Here is a 15,902-nt window from a genome sequence, read left to right on the forward strand (position 1 = left end):
TTCTGTTTCTTTCAGTCAAGATGAGGTACATAGTTTACTAATTAATGATGAAAAAAATTAACTTTTTGAATTTACCAAATGGCTGCAATGAAACAAAGAGTTAAAAATTTAAAAGGGTCTGAATACTTTCCGTACCCACTGTACGTATCAGAATAACATAAATAAATTGTGGAATAAAATCCCACACATAGAATATTAGTAGATGCAGAAACCTCACCTAAGATGTTACTGAAAAAGTTTTCAGCATAAGGATAAAGAATTATCAACAAGACAAATGTTTGTTGGTGGAAAAGGTGTGCAATAATTACAGGAGTAAGGTCTCTGGTTCAATAAAACAGTATACGTAATGGATAAATGATCATTCAGACATAGGATAAATATGCTATGACATAGTAGTAGAGTCCAGCAAGTGCTCAAAATAATAGTAAATAAGAACCAAAGCGTGCATAAAGATACAAAGACAATATGAGTACAACTCTGTATAATGATAAAAGAAAACTGCAAATAAGGAAAAGCAAACCAAAATTGGTGTAAAGTGGAAGTAGGTAAACAGAACCTGAGTGGCAGCCAAAGGAGCACCCCTGACGCGCGTTTCACATACAGCTTCCTCCGAGGGGTATGGCTCACGCCTTTGTCTGCCACTCTCCTTTTAGACTTTTTTATCATGTCTTGAAATTTGTTCAATAAAGATTTATTTTTTATTCACCATTGAATGAGACTAAGTTGCAATACTTGGGACAAGGCACAACCATGATTGGAACCATCCACTATGAAACAAATTTTTATTTATTTTTTGTTCCTGGGTCCAAAGTGTCTTTTCCTAACCTGTTATGCCTAAAACAAATCAAAAATAGTTGTTCCACAAAAACTTTGCTTCTGTGATCAGGACAATGAAGACTACACAGTATTGAATATGAATGGAGAATTTTCCCGAAAATAGGCAAATTTCAAAATGTCATTGTCTTGATCAAAGAAGCAAAGTTTTTGTGGAACAACAACTATTTTCTATTTATTTTAGGCCTAATGGGTTGCGAAAACACACTTTTGAGCAAAAAAATAAAAAATAAATAAAAAATTGTTTTAGTGTAATTTCCTTCTTTTCACACAATAAATACGAAATTTTTCTGGCCTGTGGTCATAAAATCAAAGTTTGTGCTGAATGTAGCCGTTTTTCCATAGTCTTTAAACATAAGCATTTGAAATATTACACCTGAAAGCCATTGACAAAAATTGTTACATAGTGTTATGTTTTTTGACCATTACAACTAGGGATGGGGGAAACCCGAACTGTAAAGTTCCGGACCGTACCGTTCGGTCACATGGTCCTGAACACTGGTTTCCATGATTATACTTACCTGTCCAGCGACACATCCTCCCGTCCCGCTGTCTCCCGGCCGCATCTGCTCCTGGGGCCGCTCATTACCTTCTGGTGGTATTCACTGCAGTCAGCAGTCTTTGACATTTTCCGGCAGTGTTTGGAAAAAGCAGAAGACTGCCGAGTGCAGTGAATACTGCTGACAGTTAACAAGTGGCCCTGGAAGCAGATGCGGCCGGGAGACAGCAGGATGGGAGGATGTGTCGCTGGACAGGTAAGTATAGTTATAATGTTTATTATTAATTTTCAGCTTCTTTTTACAGCCCCCCGCTCCATCCCATATATGTAAAATCCGAGTTCGAGGTTTAGACGCAAGTTCGTATTATCTCCGGCCCCGAAAATCGGGGGGTTCGCCCATCACTAATTACAATCCTTTATATTTATCAATGTCTTTGGAGTGTGGGAGTAAATTGGCTTAGGAAACCAAACTGTATCAGAATATACCTTAACAATGAGGCAATTGTGCCAGGAACAGCAGAGTGACAGAGGCTACCCTAAGGTACCTTCACACTGAACAACATTACAATGATAACGATAGCGATCCGTGACGTTGCAGCATCCTGGATAGCGATATCATTGTGTTTGACACGCAGCAGCGATCTGGATCCTGCTGTGACATCGCTGGTCGGAGCTAGAAGGCCAGCACCTTAATTCGTCGCTGGATCAACCGCTGACATCGCTGAATCGGCGTGTGTGATGCCGATCCAGCGATGTCTTCACTGGTAACCAGGGTAAACATCGAGTTACTAAGCGCAAGGCCCTGCGCTTAGTAACCCGATGTTTACCCTGGTTACCCGGGGACTTCGGCATCGTTGGTCGCTGGAGAGCTGTCTGTGTGACAGCTCTCCAGCGCCCACACAAGGACTTTCCAATGATCACGGCCAGGTCGTATCGCTGGTCGTGATCGTTGGAAAGTTGCTGAGTGTGACGGTACCTTAAGCCACAATACCAAATGCACCTTTTGGATGTGGGTTTCTGGATATCATAGGGTTTTCTATGTCTGGAAAATTAATTGCTTCATTCCACAGAAGTAGGTTTTATTTTTAATTTTAATATATTTGTTAGTAATGATAAAGGGAGGACAAAGGTCATGGAAGAGTATAACAGACAGTAATTTTGGGTATTTGATTTTGTTTGACAAAATTGATGCCAGCCTAGCAGCTGTGGCCTGCGGCATTGGCTCTGTTCCTAAGTAGTATTATACTAGAAAACTTAGCTGTTAACTGTTTTAGTCCCAAAGCAGAGCATGGACATTTTTCAGCATGTAAATCAACACATTGCTTATGCCCAATCAGTGACCCAAGATGTGTGTAACATAGGAATACAAGTAATAACAGACATGCCCGATGGAGAACTATAATATTACAAACTAAAGTGAAGCATTGTACTGTATAAGACCCCAATAATTATTATAGCACAGCATTTTTTTTTAATCTTCACATTAGGTTCATACAGGCAGGGCCGGCTCCAGGTTTTTGAGGGCCCCGGGCGAAAGAGTCTCAGTGGGCCCCCCCCCCCCTTTAACACATACCCGATTTATGATGCACAGATATGGCAGAGAAATGTATAGTACAATGCCAGATTTCACTTCTTACATGAGTGACAGCTATTGTAAATTCTGCAGTGTATATATACAGGACAGGAGGAGTGGTACTGTGCAGTGTATATATACAGGAGGAAAGGTGCTGTGCAGTGTATATATACAGGAGAGGTGCTGTGCAATGTATACATACAGGAGGAAAGGTGCTGTGCAGTGTATATATACAGGGGGAAAGGTGCTGTGCAGTGTATATATACAGGAGAGGTGCTGTGCAGTGTCGTGAGCAGGGCGTTGTTGTATCAGAAAATCTTTTCTGTTTTGAGTTTTTCTATGAAACAAAGACTTTTCTACATAAACAACGTTGTTTGGTTTTGCGGCCCTAACAGATCTGTGCTACAAAGTAACATCGCTCGGGCATTAATGAGGGACCTGATGCTGAATCCTTTCCACAAACCCTAATGACCCAATTAGTGCCCCGTCATTAGAAGCTCATTAAACGCCTCCCTGTCCCGAGCAATCATGTACAGTATGGGGGGATCCTGCAGCCCACCCGTGACTGCTCCATACCATACACTGCCCTCTGTCGCTCTCACTATTATCCTGTGCATTTCTCCTTCATCGTTACCCCATGTTACACTTGTCACCCCCCACTACAGAGTAGCAGGGCAGCCAATGTCACCCCCTCCCGGACCCTAATGGCAGCAGGAAATGTCTGCTCCTCTATTGGGTTGGAACCTGATTTAATCAAGGAATAATGTGGATTTGTTGCCGGTGGCTGCAGGGGAAGGGTTAAGTGATGCCATGTCCTTGGTGGGAGCAGTGGCAGCTGCTGGGACCTGGACAGACACAACCAATGTTGCTGTGACTGCACAGTGTGACCTGGAGGAGAGAAGCTGAGACTCCGGAGCAGAAATCACCCACATGCCAGCACTGGGCAGAGTCCCTCCAGTCACCAGCATGGGGCCACGGGGCCCCAACCTACAGCCCACATGGCAGCAGCTCCCCTTCCTCCTGGCATCTGGTTAACCCCATTTATGCGGGTCAGATTGTTATATTTAAGGTTTAGCAATAACCTTCATACAGATGGGAAGGGGTTAAGCTTCTTCCTACCCCACTGGTGCAGGTTTGTTGCAGCATGCATGTATTCTGGGGTTCTGGGTGGCTGCAGGTTGCAGGCTGCACCCCACCAGCTGCTCCTCCAGACATCACCCACATTTTTAGGCAGCAGAGACAGACAGCAGCAGACTGAGCCACAGGACCAACTGCAATTATTGCTGGATACCTTTGCACTCTGGTAGGACTAGCTCCTCCGGAATCTTCCTGATAAGTTCAGCTCAGCAGCACTGTCTGCAGCCAGCCAGGGGCCAGAGCAGAGAACTGCTCTCTCCGCCCACAAACAGTCACGCTGGCTGCCTTCTCTTAACCCCTATGTGTGCCTGCCTGGCTGCACTGACTGAGTGAGAAGATGCTTGTGTCAGAGCTGGCACATAGGGGTTAAGAGAACGCAGCCAGCAGTGACTTTGTGGGCGGAGAGAGCATGTTATCTCCTGCTCTGCTCTCCCAGCTGCTAGTGGGCCCCCCTTTCTTCCCAAGGCCCCGGCATTTGCCCGCTGTGCCGGGTGCTGACGCCGGCCCTGCATACAGGGACACATCATATTTCACTTGCTGCCCTATACTGTACTGTACAATAAAGACAGCATAGTGCAACACAAGTGAGCATAAAATGGTTCAGCAAATTAATGCAAAAAAGTTAAACATTAACCCCTTTACCCCAAGGGTGGTTTGCACGTTAATGACCGGGCCAATTTTTACAATTCTGACCACTGTCCCTTTATGAGGTTATAGCTCTGGAACGCTTCAACAGATCCCGGTAATTCTGATAAATGTTCTCTCATGACATATTGTACTTCATGATAGTGGTAAAATTTCTTTGATATTACATGCGTTTATTTGTGAAAAAAGTGGAAATTTGGCAAAAATGTTGAAAATTTCTCAATTTTCCAACTTTGAATTTTCATGCCCTTAAATCACAGAGATGTATTACACAAACTACTTAATACATAACATTTTCCACATGGCTACGTTACATCAGCACAATTTTGGAACCAACATTTTTTTTTGTTAGGGAGATAAAAGGGTTAAAAATTGACCAGCGATTTCTCATTTTCACAACATTATTTTTTTTCAAGGACCACATCACATTTGAAGTCACTTTGAGGGGTCTATATGATAGAAAATACCAAAAAGTTACACCATTCTAAAAACTGCACCCATCAAGGTGCTCAAAGCCACATTTAAGAAGTTTATTATCCCATCAGGTGCTTCACAGGAATTAAAAAAAAAAATTTACATTTAGCTTTTTTTCACAAAAAAATTAATTCAGATCCAATTTGTTTTATTTTACCAATAGTAATAGGAGAAATTGGACCCCAAAAGTTTTGTACAATTTGTCCTGCGTACGCTGATACCCCATATGTGGGGGGTAAACCACTGTTTGGGCGCATGGCAGAGCTCAGAAGGGAAGGAGCGCCATTTGACATTTCAATGCAAAATTGGCTGGAATTGAGATAGGACACCATGTCGCGTTTGGAGAGCCCCTGATGTGCCTAAACAGTGGAAACCTCCCACAAGTGACACCATTTTGGAAAGTAGACCCCCTAAGGAACTTATCTAGATGTGTGGTGAGCACTTTGAACCCCAAGGGCTTCACAGAAGTTTATAATGTAGAGCCGTAAAAATAAAAAATCATATTTGTTTCACAAAAATCATCTTTTTGCCCCCAATTTTTTATTTTTCCAAGGGTAACAGGAGAAATTGGACTCCAAAAATTGTTGTGCAATTTGTCCTGAGCACGCCGATACCCCATATGTAGGGGTAAACCACTGTTTGGGCGCATGGCAGAGCTCGGAAGGGAAGGAGCACCGTTTGACTTTTTCAATGCAAAATTGTATGAAATTGAGATCATACACCATGTCGTGTTTGGAGAGCACCTGATGTGCCTAAACAGTGGAAACCCCCCACAATTGACCCTGTTTTGGAAGCCAGACAACCTAAGGAACTTATCTAGATGTGTTGTGAGAACTTTAATCCCCCAAGTGTTTCACTAAAGTTTATAACGCAGAGCCGTGAAAATAAAAAATCATTTTTTTCCCACCAAAATTATTTTTTAGCCCTCAAATGTTTATTTTCCCAAGGGTAACAGGAGAAATTGGACCACAAAAGTTGTTGTGCAATTTGTCCTGAGTACGCTGATACCCCATATGTGGGGGTAAACCACTGTTTGGGTGCACGGCAGAGTTCGGAAGGGAAGGAGCGCCATTTTACTTTTTCAATGCAGAATTGGCTGGAATTGAGATCGGACATCATGTTGCGTTTGCAGACCCCTGATGTGCCTAAACAGTGGAAACCCCCCAATTCTAATTCCAACCCTAACCCAACACACCCCTAACCCTAATCCCAACCCTAACCAGACCCCTAACCCCAACAGACCCCTAACCCCAACACACCAGTAACCCTAATCCCAATCCTAACGATTATTATTATTATTTATTTATATAGCACCATTAATTCCATGGTGCTGTACATGAGAAGGGGTTACATCAAAATACAAATATCACTTACAGTAAACAAAACTAACAATGACAGACTGGTATAGAGGGAAGAGGACCCTGCCCTTGCGGGCTTACATTCTACAGGATTATGGGGAAGGAGACAGTAGGTCGAGGGTTGCAGTAGCTCCAATGGTGTTGAGCTGGCCGTGTGGTCTTTACAGGCTGTAAGCTTCCTTGAAGAGGTGGGTTTTCAGGTTTTTTTTGAAGGATCCAAAAGTAGTGGATAACCAGATGTGTTGGGACACTGAATTCCAGAGGATGGGTGATATTCGGGAGAAGTCTTGGAGGCGATTGAGTGAGGAGCGAATAAGCGTGGAGGAGAGGAGGAGGTCTTGGGAGGACCGGGGATTACGTGAGGGAAGATATTGAGAGATTAGTGTGGAAATATGCGGAGGAGAAAGATTATGGATGGCTTTGTAGGTCAGTGTTAGTAATTTAAACTGGATACGCTGGGAAATTGTGAAGGGATTTGCAAAGAGGTGAAGCAGAAGTATAGCGACGAGAGAGATTAATTAGTCGGGCAGCAGAGTTAAGGATGGACTGGAGGGGTGCGAGAGTGTTAGAAGGTAGGCCACAGAGGAGTATGTTGCAGTAGTCGAGGCGGGAGATGATTAGGGCATGCACGAGCATTTTGGTAGAGTGTGGGTTGAGGAAAGGACGGATTCTGGAAATATTTTTGAGCTGGAGGCAACAGGAGGTGGCGAGTCAAGGGTTACTCCGAGGCAGCAGATTTTGTGGACAGGGGAAAGAGTGATTTCATTTATTTTGATAGCTAGATCAGGTACGGAAGATATGCGTGATGGAGGAAAGATAATGAGTTCAGATTTGTCCACATTGAGCTTGAGGAAGCGAGAGGAGAAGAAGGAGGATATGGCTGATAGACACTCTGGGATTCTGGAGAGCAGAGAGGTGACATCTGGGCAAGAGAGGTAGATCTGAGTGTCATCGGCATATAGATGGTACTGGAAGCCATAGGACCTTATGAGTTGTCCCAGGCCAAGTATATAGATTGAGAAGAGTAAGGGTCCTAGGACAGAGCCTTGGGGGACTCCAACAGAGACAGGGCGAGATGAAGAGGTAGTATGGGAGTAGGAAACACTAAATGTGCGGTTGGCAAGGTATGAGGAGATCCAAGATAGGGCAAGGTCTTTGACCCCAAAGGAAGAGAGGATCTGTAGTAGGAGGCAGTGGTCAACTGTGTCGAAGGCAGAGGACAGGTCTAGGAGGAAGAGTATAGAGAATTGTCTGTTAGCTTTGGCTGTAAGTAAGTCGTTAGTTATTTTGGTCAGGGCAGTCTCAGTGGAATGGTGGGGACGGAAGCCAGATTGTAGGTTGTCGAAGAGAGAGTTAGATGCAAAGTGAGAGGAAAGTTCAGCATGGACGTGCTGCTCAAGGAGTTTGGAAGCAAATGGGAGCAAAGATATGGGGCGATAGCTGGACATACCACTTGGGTCAAGGGATGGCTTTTTGAGGACAGGTGTGATTGTGGCATGTTTGAAGGCAGAGGGGAAGGTACCAGAAGTTAGTGAAATGATGAAGAGATGGGTTAGGGATGGGATTAGTGTGGTGGTGAGGTTGGGGAGGAGGTGGTAGGGGATGGGGTCAAGTGCACAAGTGGTGAGGTGTGATTTGGAGAGAAGATGAGCAAACTCCCCTTCAGAGATTTTGGAGAGTGAAGTTATGGGGTTTGGGCATTGGTCTCTCATACAAAGAGGTTGTGGTGGTTGGACAACAAAGACTTGCCTTGTTTGGTCTATCTTATTTTTGAAGTGCATGGCAAAGTCCTCGGCAACGATTAGGGAACTTGGAGGAGGCAGTGGTGTGTGGAGGAGGGAGTTAAAAGTGTTGAACAACTGTTTGGGGTTGTGGGATAAGGAAGATGCAAGGGTTGTGAAGTGGGCCTGTTTAGCAGAGGTGAGAGCTGATTTGAATGCCAGTGTTGCTTATTTGAGTGCAGTGTAATCATCTTGTGAATGCGTTTTCTTCCAACGCTGTTTGGCAATTCTGGATACTTGCCGAAGCTTTTTAGTGATGTTAATGTGCCAGGGTTGTCTTTTTGTTCGTCGCACTTTGCTATGCATGACAGGGGCGACCGTGTCAATAGCTGATGCAGGAGTGGCATTGTAGAAAGCAGTGGCAGTGTCTGTGTCGTGGAGTGAGGATATAGAGGACAGTGGTAGGATAGAGTCAGAAAGTGTGTTGGTGTCTAGGTGTGCGAGGTTCCTGCGTCGGTGCTCATGGTGCTGGACACTGGTGACAGGTGAGGAGGACAGGGATGAGAAAGTGAGTAGATGGTGGTCAGATAGAGGGAGAGGGGAAGTTGTGAAGTTAGATAGGGAGCATAAACGGGTGAAGACCAGGTCTAATGTGTGTCCGTCTGTGTGGGTGGCTGAGGAAGACCACTGAGTAAGTCCAAAGGATGAAGTAAGTGACAGGAGTTTGGAGGCTGCTGACTGGTGGGTGTCAATGGGGATGTTGAAGTCACCCATGATAATGGTGGGAATGTCAGCAGACAGAAAGTGAAGGAGCCAGGTGGAGAATTGGTCAATAAACGCAGTGGTCGGTGTTAAGATCAGGTGACCTTGGAGCAGCATGAAAACTTTCACTGGAGTAGGTGGTAACTATACTGACCGCAAACCCTGATCTTATCACCGCAACTTGAAGTAGCCGTGGGGTGTACCTAACAAAACCTAGACACCTCGACACAGCCGGAGGACTAAATACCCCTAAAGATGGAAATAGGAATTTCTACCTTGCCTCAGAGCAGAACCCCAAAGGATAGGCAGCCCCCCACAAATATTGACTGTGAGTAGTAGAGGAAAAGACACACGTAGGCAGAAAACAGGATTTAGCAAATGAGGCACACACTAGCTAAATAGGAAAGGATAGGACAGGATACTAAGCGGTCAGTATTTAAAATCCTTCCAAAAATATCCACTGCAGAAAATACAAAAACTCCACCATCTAACTAAAGATGTGGAGCGTATATCTGCATCTCCAGAGAATCCAACAAGACCGAGAAAACACTGACACAGTCTAAGCTGGACAAGAGAAAAACAAATGAATAGCACAGAATATAAGCACACTGCATGTGTGCCACAGGAACAAAAAACAGACACTTATCTTTGCTGAATTGACAGCTGAGCAGGAGAAGACAGAAAGTGATCCAACACTTCAGAAGAAACATTGACAACTGGCAAGGGCTAATGAATCCTGCACACTTAAATATCCCAGTCAGAACAGCAATCAGCAGATACACCTGGCCAGGACTGTGACTCAAAGACAACTGCATTCCCACCTACAACCACTGGGGGAACCCAAGAGCAGAATTCACAACAGGTCGGGCCCGGAGGTCGGTATATGATGGCCATTTGGAGGTTGTAAGGGGAGTAGATGCGGACAGAGTGGACATCAAAAGAGGGGAGGATAAGGGAGGATAGAGGTGGGATTGGGTTAAAGGTACAATTGGAAGAAAGGAGAAGGCCCACTCCTACACCGTGCTTGTTGCCAGGGCGAGGAGTGTGGGTGAAGTGGAGGCCACCGTAAGATAGTGCAGCAGGGGAGGCTGTGTCAGAGGGTGTCAGCCATGTTTTGGTGATGCCCAGAAAGAAATCATTACGAGAGGTAAAGAGGTCATGAATCACGTAGAGTTTATTGCAGATGGAGCGGGCATTCCATAGTGATCCAGAGAGATGGTGCAGGGGGGGGTGGGCATCATGGGCACGGATTTGAGGTAGGCAAGATTTTGGGTGTTTATATTGGGTTGGGAGCGATAGGAGGGGGTAGTAATAGGAGGTATGAGCTATGGGGCGCAGAGTTGGGAGATATGTCTCCAGCAGTGAGGAGAAGCAGAGAGAGACAGAGCAGGGTTAATGATAACCCTAACAACACCCCTAACCTGAACACACCACTAACCCTAATCCCAACCCCAAAACACCCAAACCTAACCACACCCCTAACCCAACCGTAAACGTAATCCAAACCCTAATCCCAACTCTAGCCTTAACTCTAACCCTAACTTTAGCCCCAACCCTAAATTTAGCTTCAACCCTAACTTTAGCCCCAACCCTAACCCTAACTTTAGCCCTAACTCTAACCCTAACCCTAATGGGAAAATGGAAATAAATACATTTTCTTATTTTATTATTTTTTCCATAACTAAAGGGGTGATAAAGGGGGGTTTGATTTACTATGTATAGTGGGTTTCTATAGCAGATTTTTGTTTCTCAGCTGTCAGATGCTAAAATAGTTTTTGCATCACCACATTTTGAGCTATAATTTTTCCATATTTTGGTCCACAGAGTCTTGTGAGGTCTTGTTTATTGCGGGACGAGTTGACGTTTTTATTGGTACTATTTTTGGGCACATGACATTTTTGATCGCTTTTTATTCCGATTTTTTGTTAGGCAGAATGAACAAAAACCAGCAATTCCTGAATTTCTTTTGGGGGGAAGCGTTTATACCATTCCGCGTTTGGTAAAATTGACAAAGCAGTTTTATTTTTCGGGTCAATATGATTACAGCGATCCCTCATTTATATAATTTTTTATGTTTTGGCGCTTTTATACAATAAAAACTATTTTATATAAAAAATAATTGTTTTTGCATCACTTTATTCTGAGAGCTACAACTTTTTTATTTTTTCGCTGATGGCACTGTATGGTGGCTCGTCTTTTGTGGGACAAGATGACGTTTTCAGCGGTGTCATGTTTATTTATATCTGTCTTTTTTCTTAATCGCATGTTATTCCACTTTTTTGTTCAGCAGTATGATGATAAAGCATTGTTTTTTTCCTGTTTTTTTTATTTTTATTTTTTACAGTGTTCACTGAAGGGGTTAACTAGTGGGACAGTTTTATAGGTCAAGTCGTTATGAATGCGGTGATACTAAATATGTGTACTTTTATTGTTTGTTTGTTTTTTTATTTGCATAAAGAAATATATTTATTGGAATAATATTTTTTTTCTTTATTTAGGAATTTTTTAAAAATATTTTTACACAGTTTTTTTTTTGTTTGTTTTTTTTACTTTTTACTTAGTCCCAGGGTGGGACATCACTATATATTGTCAGATCGCTGATCTAACACTGTGTACAGCACTGTGTCAATTCAGCGATCTCACAGGCAGTGCTGCTGGCTTGCCATCAAGCCACCTCCCTGCAGGACCTGGAAGGATCCCGCGGCCATCTTAGAACCAGGGCCTGCAGGGAGGAGGAGGAAGGAGACCCTCTGAAAAACGCGATCACATTGCGTTGTTCTGAGGGTCTCAGGGAAGCATGCAGGGAGCCCCCTCCCTGCGCGATGCTTCCCTATGCCTCCAGAACACTGCGATCTTGTTTGATAAGCGCGGCTGATCGCATATGATCGCGTACTATCCCATCGATAGTCATACGGGCCCAGGTCATCTCTACGGGATAGTACATCCGATGTCAGAAAGGGATTAAAGGAGGATTCCCATCTCCAAGATCTTATCTCAATATGTATTAGGTGTAATAATAATAATATTAGCAAATAACTTCATTTAGAAATGCAGTATGGTTACACTGATAACCTATGTTGCTTACCTCAAGTGCAGGCCATTGCAGAAGCTTTTAAAGTGAACCTGTCACCCCCCTCCCCCCCCACAGGCATTTGTAACTAAAGAGCCATCTTGTGCAGCACTAATGCTGCATTCTGACAAGGTGGCTCTTTTAGTTAATGTTCGTTGCACTGCAGAAATAATCGCTTTTGAATTTGGTCCCTCATACCTGTGAAATCGCCAGGGAGGCAGGTCTTTCCCCCCTCATCAAGACACAACACAGCCGTCAATCTGCGAGAAGGGAACCGCCTCCTCGGCGTTATTCAGTTGTCCAGGCGCCTGCACGGTCATATTCTGCCTTGGGCATGCGCAGTTCACGCTGCACGACCACTGACATCACTTGATGTCTTGTTTACTGCGCCTGCGTGCACGGGGGAGGACGAAGGAGGACGGGGGAGCCACGTATACAAGATAGGGGGGAATGGAGCCACACATACAAGTATGGGAGGAGGATGAACGGAGCCTTGCATACAAGGATGGGAGGAGGATGAACGGAGCCACGCATACAAGGATGGGAGGAGGGGGAGCAAAGCCACACATACAAGGAGGGGGGAGCAGAGCCACACATACAAGCATGGGAGGAGGGGGAGCAGAGCCACGTATACAAGGATGGGAGGAGGGGAGGGGGAATAAAGCCACGCATACAAGAATGGGAGGAGGGGGAGTAGAGCCACACATACAAAAATGGGAGGAGGGGGAGCAGAGCCATGCATACAAGGATGGGAGGAGGGGGGAGCAGAGCCACGCATACAAAGATGGGAGGAGGGGGGAGCTGAGCCATGCATACAAGGAGGGGAGGGGGGAGCGGAGTCACGCATACAAAGATGGGAGGAGGGGGGAGCAGAGCCACACATACAAGGATGGGAGGAAGGGGAGCAGAGCCACGCATACAAAGATGGGGGAGGGAGGAGCAGAGTCTCTCATACAAAGATGGGAGGAGGGGGAGCAGAGCCACGTATACAAGGATGGGAGAAGGGGGAGCAGAGCCATGCGTACAAGGATAGAAGGAGGGGGAGCAGAGCCACGCATGCAAAGATTGGAGGAGGGGGTAGAAAGCCATGCATACAAGTATGGGAGGAGGGTGGAGCAGAGCCATGCATACAAGGATGGGAGAAGGAGGGAGCAGAGCCACGCATGCAAAGATGGGAGGAGGGGGTAGAAAGCCATGCATACAAGTATGGGAGGAGGGGGGAGCAGAGCCACGCATACAAGGATGGGAGGAGGAGGAGCAGAGCCACACATACAAAGATGGGAGGAGAGGGAGCAGAGCCACGCATACAAGGATGGGAGGAGGAGGAGCAGAGCCACACATACAAAGATGGGAGGAGAGGGAGCAGAGCCACGCATACAAAGATGGGAGGAGGGGGAGTTGAGCCACGCATACAAAGATGGGAGGAGGGGGAGCAGAGCCATGCATACAAAGATGGGAGGAGGGGGGAGCAGAGCCATGCATACAAAGATGGGAGGGGGGAGCAGAGCCATGCATACAAGGATGGGAAGAGGGGGAGCAGATCCATGCATACAAGGATGGGAGGAGGGAGGAGCCATGCATACAAGGATGGGAGGAGGGGGAGCCATGCATACAAGGATGGGAGGAGGGGGAGCCATGCATACAAGATGGGAGGGGGGAGCAGAGCCATGCATACAAGGTTGGGAGGAGGGGGAGCAGAGCCATGCATACAAGTATGGGAGGAGGGGGTAGCAGAGCCATGCATACAAGATGGGAGAGTGGAGCAGAGCCATGCTTACAAGGATGGAGGAGGGGGAGCAGAGCCATGCATACAAGGATGGGAGTAGGGGGAGCAGAGCCATGCATACAGGATGGGAGGAGGGAGCCATGCATACAAGATGGAACAGGGGAGCCATGCATACAACACGGGGAGCCACACAGAGCAGGAAAGGACGGGGGAACCACTCATGCCGGGATAGGAATGAGGTGACAATGCATAACCGGCTTATACTCAAGTCAATAAGCTTACCCAGTTTCCATGGCAAAATTGGGTGGCTCGACTTATACTTGGGTCGGCTTATACTCGAGTATATACAGTATGTAATATATACACATGTATGTGTGTGTGTAGATATATATATATTTTGTTGCCATAAAAGGAGGGGGGCCCAGACACAGTTCTTGCACAGGGGCCCCAAGCTGTCAGTGTCTGCCCCTGCCCAGGGATCAATTGTACTCCCATTTTACAGAAGTGAGTACAATTGAGGCTCTGACTGCCGGTCAGAGCGACGTGAGCAGCGTGATCAGATCATGTTATCATGCTGCTGATGTTGTTCACTCGCGCTGCAGAGGCGAATACTGGTGGTAAGTGCTCAAGTGGAGCAGAAGACACCAAATGATTAGTGCATGGGGGGGACAATTGGAGTGGGGATGTGGGGATGTGGGGATTTATTATGTGTGGAGAATTTGAGTGGGGATGAGGGTTTTCAATGTGTAGGGTGAGATTTGGAGTGGAGATGGGGTTATTTATTGTGTGTGGGGAGATTTGTAGTGGGGATGGGGGATTTAATGTGTGTGAGGAGATTTGAGGACACAAAATGAAGAGCAAAGGGGGAGATGGGGAAACAGTACAGGGGAATGGGGTGCATGAATGAGGAAACAGTATGGGGAATGGGGGGCATGTATGAGGAAACAGTACTAGGGAATGGGGGCATGTATGAGAAAACAGTACTGGGGAATGGGGGGCATGTATGAGGAAACAGTACTGGGGGAATGGGGGGCATGTATGAGGAAACAGTACTGGGGGAATGAGGGACATGCATGAGGAAACAGTATGGGGGATGGGTGCAGATATTATGGGGAGCGACGGGGGAATGTATGTGGACACAGTATGAGTAGCGAAGTGAAAAATGTATGTGGACAGAGTACGGGGAGTGAGGGTGATGGGATGTGTGCAGACACAGCCCTCGACCTACTGTCTCCTTCCCCATAATCCTGTAGAATGTAAGCCCGCAAGGGCAGGGTCCTCGCCCCTCTGTATCAGTCTGTCATTGTTAGTTTTGTTTACTGTAAGTGATATTTGTTCTTAATGTAACCCCTTCTCATGTACAGCACCATGGAATTAATGGTGCTATATAAATAAATAACAATAACAATAATAATAATAATAACAACACAGTATGGGGAGTCAGGTGAGCAGGCAGTATAGAAAGTGAGGAGGTATGGTGAACAAGAGGGATGTGAGAGACAGTATGAGGACAGAGGGAGGGGAATAGTGTGCGGAGACAGTATGGGGGAAGAAAAGTGAGTGGGCACAGAATAGAAACTGAGTAGTGGGTTCGTAGTGTGGCGCCCCAGGGTCCTGGTCAGCGCAGTGGTATTTCTTTCCTCTCTGGGAGAGTGATGCTACGTTTGGAGGCAAAGAAGGATAACTTCACCCAGGTATCACAAACATGCAACACATTTCACATTCCAGACCACCAGGGGGAGCTTTTGCTCCTATTTATTAGGTCACTCCCCATAAATATACAGTATATAACTGGCAGTCTGTAGGGAAAGTCAGTTAGTTCCAGACAGTAGTCTGAGGTGGACAGAGGGTCCTAGTAGCTGTGCATGCCCTCAGAGCTGCAGCTCCCAGAAAGAGACATTCAGAAGGCAGAATTGTATTGCAGCGAGCGAGAAGGAAGTCAGAGCAAAGGAGAGAATACCAGAAGGGGACCAGCCCTGCACAAGCTGCCTCTTCTGAAGCGCAGAATCCCGGTAGCCGGAACACCGAGAAGGTAAGGATTTTTATGCTTTACTTCAGAGACCGGCAGGACAGCTAATTACAGGTTACCTGTCCGCACCTACA

Source organism: Ranitomeya imitator, chromosome 3 (genome assembly GCF_032444005.1).
Source record: "Ranitomeya imitator isolate aRanImi1 chromosome 3, aRanImi1.pri, whole genome shotgun sequence".
Classification (NCBI taxonomy): Eukaryota; Metazoa; Chordata; class Amphibia; order Anura; family Dendrobatidae; genus Ranitomeya; species Ranitomeya imitator.